We start from the raw sequence: 7007 nt of genomic DNA, 5'->3' as shown, positions 1-7007 counted from the left end.
TCTCCCTGGTCGTACTAGTAGCAGGTTAAGCTATAGTTTGCTCAGGTCCTGTTAGTCTCGAAAGGGTTATATAGTCCTTGTAACTTTTAAAAGGTTGTTGTCATGGCTAAACAGACCGCTATTACAGTTTTTTATTGTTTTATAGGTTATTTTGACACGATATCTCTCAAAAGTAATTAATGTAATGATAAAGTGTTTTCGGGGAATGGAATTGTGGTCGAAAAGTCGAGATAAGTAAATTTTTGAAATTGATTACCAGTAAAATAATTTATTTCAACGGAAAACGGTAATGGAACGTTGTTTTTTCTTAAGGATTCATTTATGTTTCAATTAAAAAGAAAAATTAATATCTGATCCTTCAGACAAGTGATAACCTCAGTCTTATCGATACTTTTTGCTCCCGTCCCATTAGACCGAATCCCGTTGGATCGAAAGTCCCATTAGACCGAATCCCATTAGATCGAATGTCCCATTGAACCGAATCCCATTGGACCGAAAACGCCAAATGTGCGGGTTAATTTTCATACTTTGGCGGGTTCTTTTTCTTAAGATTGGCATTTCAATGTCTTAAATATATTTTTTAAGCTGGTTATATTCTGAAATATATATAAATACTGCAAAAGCTACACGTAGAATGCCGATCCTTGAAGCTCGATAATGACGCTGGGAAACCTCCGAAACCAGCGAAAACAAAATTTCTTCAGTTCAACGAAAGGTACAACAATGCTGTAAAAAAATATGGAATGTAACAAATATTCATAAAGGAAATAAAAATTAATAACTGGAATGATATAATTGAGACTAATTCTTTAACCTAACCAAACCTAACCTTACCTAACCTAACCAGATCTAACCTGACCTAACCTAACCAAACCTAACCTTACCTAACCTAACCAGATCTAACCTAACCTAACCTAACCTAACCTAACCTAACCTAACCAGATCTAACCTGACCTGACCTGACCTAACCTAACCTAACCTAACCTAACCTAACCTAACCTAACCTAACCTAACCTAACCGTAAGGCAGATGCAACTAATTTAGTTTATAATGACTTTAGTATGCAAACACACGAATGTTAGTATTACGAAACTTACTTTTCCTTTCGAGGATTCGATCCAGGGTCTGTCGATTGATGGTCCGATACTCTTCCACTAGGCCACGGTGAGACGGAAACCACCATTGCTTAATTAACTTTTGACGAAGAATTATAAAACACTAACAACAGATAACATTTCTGATAAAAAATTCCCAATAGACAGAAACCGCCCAACGGGCTTGATTGAGAAAAGCAATACTTAAAATTTCGATTTATTGGGAATCGGTTTAACGGGATTCGATTTATTGGGATTTCGGTTTAACGGGATTCGGCGTAATGGGACAACTCCATACTTTTTAGGTCTTGATTCTAATCAAGACATTTTTGATTAATATCTGTTCCTTCAGTCTTCATTTTAATTAAGAATGTTAAGAATCTGTTTTACATTTGAAAATCTGCACTAAGCAGAAACATATATAAAAGGGACCATAACTTTAGCTCAATCAGACATTTATTTATAATGATACTTCAAAAAAAACGTAAATCAATAAAAGTTTGTATTCTTATTGTAATTAACATAATACAATTTTTTTACAATCATTTATTGGAACGCGAGGCGCCCCCTTAGAAATTCCAGAAATAGGACCAAATTGACAATTTTACAAAATTTTTAAAAATGCTGATTTATGTCCGTTTAACATTTAGCTCAAAATTGTCATAAGCCCAATATGAAATTCGGATATCCTTAAAACTTCACAAAGACGATCCGAGATAGTCAATTTCAAACTTTTTTGTAGCATAAACTAACGTCTGTTTGATATTAAACTTAAAACCTTAAACAAAATATAGTCAGGGCTACCCTAAAAGTTCACAAAGATGATCCAAGATTGTTAATACGCCTAAAAAGTGCCATCTTCAAAATATGTAGCCGGGGAAAAGAGAGCGTGATCGAGTAGGCTATGCTAGTGGTTGGAAGTCGCGGGGGCTGGGACAGGGATAAGGGAGTTGAGATGGATTGGAAATGATGATGAGCGACCTGCAGCACCGTATTTCTCCCAATGTACCTCGCGCACGCCCCTACGCTTCGGTAGGCGATTGCTAAGTGCTGCCGAGTAGCGGCAGTTTATTTTTATGAGAACTAGCTTCTATTTTGAAGATAGAGGGAGCGCCCTTTACAATTTCGTCCAGTAAGACCCTACCTAACCGCTGAGGATGCTGGGAGGACTATGGTGCCGTAGGTGGGGGTACACAGGCAACGCTATAGATATGGGGGTTTACACTCCATTCTTCTCTCCTTCAAGGCTGGGACTCCAGGCATAGCCGACTCCATCACGCACTTGACAACGCAAAGCAACTCGCGCCAGCGTGGGAAATAAGGCGGTGACACTGGGCAAATGACCAGATTAAAAATTGCCTGGTCCAGTTCAAAAATTAAATCAGAGGGGGGGGGGGTCAATAGTCCACGAGACTAGTAAGAAAGTTCTAGGGTAACCAGACTCCACACATTAAAATTCTAATATTTTAATTATCCATTTCTTTAGTTTAGTAGACGACGTGCTCTGGTCAATGGTCACGGACCAGTTTATTTATTCCAAGTCAGGAAAGTCGCTGGCCTAATGTCAAGTTTAAAAATGCTTATTTGGTCAGGACCAGAAAACTCACGTAAACGCGACGCGAATGACGAAAACTACGTATTTTCCGACTGAGGAGAGGCGAAATAGCCCGGCCTCCTTTTAAGTCCCCCCTTGTATTTTGAAAGTGGGACTGGGACTATGGCGCGCGAATACTTAGGCATCTTATACGTTCTCCCTAGTAAACTAGATATCGCTTCTTGGTAAAACTTCCCTGAGTTTTCGAGGTTTTTCCCGTGTATGGAGTATCCTATGGAGCAAATGTAAACGAAGGAGGGAAGGGGCAAATAGGACTATTACATAATCGAAGCATATCCCCGTATATCTATTATAACCAGAGTTACGAGCTTCCGAAATTTAGTGTAATGTTAATCCTATGGAGGAGGCAGAGTACCTAAAAGCACTCACAAGCACCTACAAGTACCCGGGGCAAGTACCTAAAAGCACTCACAAGCACCTACAAGTACCCGGGGCAAGAACCTACAAGCACTCACAAGCACCTACAAGAACCCGGGGCAAGGATCTACAAGCACCCGGAGCAAGTACCTACAAGCACTCACAAGCACCTACAAGTACCCGGGGCAAGTACCTACAAGCACCCGGAGCAAGTACCTACAAGCACCCAGTATCTACAAGCACCCAAAAGTACCTACAAGCAACCAAAAGTACCTACAAGCACCCACAAGTACCTAAAAGTACCCACAAGTACCTACAAGCACCCAAAAGTACCTACAAGCACCCACAAGTACCCAAAAGTACCCACAAGTACCCAAAAGTACATACAAGCACCCAAAAGTACCTACAAGCACCCAAAAGTACCTACAAGCACCCACAAGTAACTTCAAGCACCCACAAGTACCTAAAAGCACCCACAAGTACCTAAAAGTACCCACAAGCACCTACAAGCACCCACAAGTACCCACAAGCACCCACGAGCACCCACAAGTATCTACAATTACCCACAAGTACCTACAAGTACCCACAAGTACCTACAAGCACCCACAAGTAACTACAAGCACCCACAAGTACCTACAAGCGCCCACGAGTACCTACAAGCACCCACAAGTACCTATGAGCACCCACAAAAACCTACAAGCACCCACAAGTACCTACAAGCACCCACAGGTACCTACAAGTACCTACAAGTACTCACAAGTACCTACAAGTAAGCACAAGTACCTACAAGTACCTACAAGAACCTACAAGCACCCACAAGCACCTACAAGTACCCACAAGCACCTACAAGCACCTACAAGTACCCACAAGCAAGTACCCACATGCACCTACAATTCACCATTAGCACCTACAAGTACCCACATGTACACAAGTACCCACCCACAAGCACCCACGAGCACCCACAAGTACCTACAAGTACCTACATGTACCCACAAGTACCTACAAGCACCCACAAGTACCTACAAGCACCCACAAGTACCTACAAGCACCCAAAAGTACTCACAAGTACCTACAAGTACCTTCAAACACCCACAAGCACCCACTAGTATCTACAAGCACCCACAAGTACCTACAAGCACCCAGAAGTACCTACAAGCACCCACAAATACCTACAAGCACCCACAAATACCTACAAGCACCCACAAGTACCTAAAAGTACCCACAAGTACCTACAAGCACCCACAAGTACCTACAAGTACCCACAAGTACCTACAAGTACCCACAAGCACCTACAAGTACCCACAAGCAAGTACCAACAAGTACCCACATGCCCCTACAATTACCCAGAAGCATCTACAAGTACCCAGAAGTACCCTTATGTACACAAGTACCCACCCACAATCACCCACGAGCACCCACAAGTACCTACAAGTATCCACAAGTACCTACAAGTACCCACAAGTACCTACAAGCACCCACAAGCACCCACAAGTACTCACAAGTACCTACAAGTACCTTCAAACACCCACAAGCACCCACAAGTACCTACAAGGACCCACATGTACCTACAAGCACCTACAAGCACCCACAAGTACCTACAAGCACCCACAAGTACCTAAAAGCACCCACAAGTACCTAAAAGCACCCACAAGTACCTACATGTACCCACAAGTACCTTCAAACACCCACAAGCACCCACCAGTACCTACAAGCACCCACATGTACCTACAAGCACCTACAAGCACCCACAAGTACCTACAAGCACCCACAAGTACCTAAAAGCACCCACAAGTACCTAAAAGCACCCACAAGTACCTAAAAGCACCCACAAGTACCTACATGTACCCACAAGCACCCACAAGCACCTACAAGTACCCACAAGCACCTACAAGTACCCACAAGCACCTACAAGTACCCACAAGCACCCACAAGTACCTACAAGAACCCACAAGTACCCATAAGTACCTGCAAGCACCCACAAGAACCCACAAGCACGTACAAGCACCCACAAGAACCCACAAGCACGTACAAGCACCCACAAGAACCCACAAGTACCTACAAGTACCAACAAGCACCTACAAGCACCCACAAGCACCTACAAGTACCCACAAGTACCCACATGCACCTACAAGTACCCAGAAGCAACTTCAAGTACCCACAAGCACCTACAAGTACCCACAAGCACCCACAAGCACCTACATGTATCCACAAGCACCTACAAGTACCCACAAGCACCCACAAGCACCTACATGTACCCACAAGCACCTACAAGTACGCACAAGCACCCACAAGCACCTACATGTACCCACAAGCACCTACAAGTACCCACAAGCACCTACAAGCACCAACAAGCACCCGGGTAAGTAAATACAAGAGCTCAAACGCCATGTTTTTGTTGCTTATTATCCCTCTAACGGCGTGAATCACGACAAAAACGCCGTAAGTCCAATATAAAAAATTAGGGCTAAAATGCGTGTCTAACAGTGGTAAAACGCCGTAATTCCAATACCCAAAACAACGTAAGTCAAAGTATATGTTAATAATGATAAAAATCAATACTTAAACTTAATTGATCTTTATGAAACTTGAAAAGTCGGTACATTGAAGTATTATGTTTCATTTAAGATGGTTCCCAAACGTAACGAATGATTAGTTTTCCTTATATGCCTTCTGAGAAAATGCTCTTTTTTTATAAAATTCCCATGTTATCTCTATGGAAGAATATTGTATATTTCACCAAATGTCTTAATAATTTTATGGATTCTAAAACCACCCTGAACAACTTTTTTCATTATAGAATTAACTATTTATTTGATCTCTTTGAAATTTTAACCACAAAAGTAAGGCCCAAATTTTAGTTCACTGGCAAAATTTCAAAGCGGCAAACACAATACGAAAAAAGTTACGGCCAATCAAAGAACCCTCCTTTAGCATTAGAGGGAGTATCAAGTCTTATCTAAGAGAGCGACCGCTCTCCTAGAATTAGATACATTTTTCTTTCTTCGTGGCATGTTTCCGACCAAAAAAATACATGGCGGCTATCAATTTATCTAGCTTATGCGTGCACTCTTGAAATTTATGACGTAGTCAGTGGGATAATTTCATTGGCTGAGACACCGGCGTAACGCAGAACACGACCGAAAAATTGAACACAACTTGCGCCCGGCCGAGCGGAAATTCTGTCGGGCTCGGCGTAAAGATTTTTCGGTCGAACCCCTTTCTGCCGGGTCTCCGTCGTGATTTCCGTCGAGTGCGAGTCTAGCTTAAATTTAGCAGGTGATATATTATTAAACCAGCCCCACTGATATCAAGTACATTAAACTGAACTTCTTTGAGCGAGTTGCCTCTGTTACTATTGAGGAAATGTGGTGAAATATTTTTGACTGTGATAAATGAGATGAACTTAAATCGGCATCATTTAATAATAGAGCTATTTCAATTCGGGGGTAAGGGGAGTTTTTGAGGCGGGGTTTCGCCAGTCCTTACAGTGCGCGAAATTTAGCATAGAGTTTAACAGTGGCAAACACGGAGGGAGGGTGACTATGACGACGAAACCGTATATATTGATTATTAGACTGATTCGGATGATGAAATAGATGACATTTAAAATGTAGCATTTTGTATCTTTATTTGCATTAAATAATAATTTAACATTAGAAGGTTTCATTGAATGAGTTTGAAATAAAATGTGCCTGTATAGAGCTATATCAGTTGAAGGAGGAAACGTCACAGTTGGGCCTGCCAATAAACGGAGCCGATTTTCACCCTCCCTCCGTGCGGGCCACTGTAGAACTCTAAGCTAAATTTCGCGCACAATAAGGCACCTAGGGGGGGACTGGCGAAACCCCGCCTCAAAAACTCTCCTTACCCCGAATTGAAAGAGCTCTATTATTAAATGATGCCGATTTATGTTCATCTCATTTATGACATTCAAAAAACTT

General features: G+C 41.9%; 1 long non-coding RNA gene across 1 annotated transcript; it reads right to left on the bottom strand.

Annotated features, from left to right (window-relative positions):
• Window positions 1-586: 586 nt before the first annotated feature.
• Window positions 587-1389, bottom strand: LOC149685812 (uncharacterized). The gene is made up of 2 exons (XR_016384086.1): window positions 1098-1389; window positions 587-726 (listed from the first exon to the last, which is right to left on the bottom strand). It is a non-coding gene; the product is annotated as an uncharacterized LOC149685812 (long non-coding RNA).
• Between the last annotated feature and the right edge of the window lie 5618 nt (window positions 1390-7007).

This window comes from Phalangium opilio, unplaced genomic scaffold (genome assembly GCF_054372755.1).
Source record: "Phalangium opilio isolate 3A_F unplaced genomic scaffold, DU_Popi_V2 ptg000032l_1, whole genome shotgun sequence".
Taxonomy (NCBI): domain Eukaryota; kingdom Metazoa; phylum Arthropoda; class Arachnida; order Opiliones; family Phalangiidae; genus Phalangium; species Phalangium opilio.
This window is presented reverse-complemented; position numbering and strand designations above follow the sequence as displayed.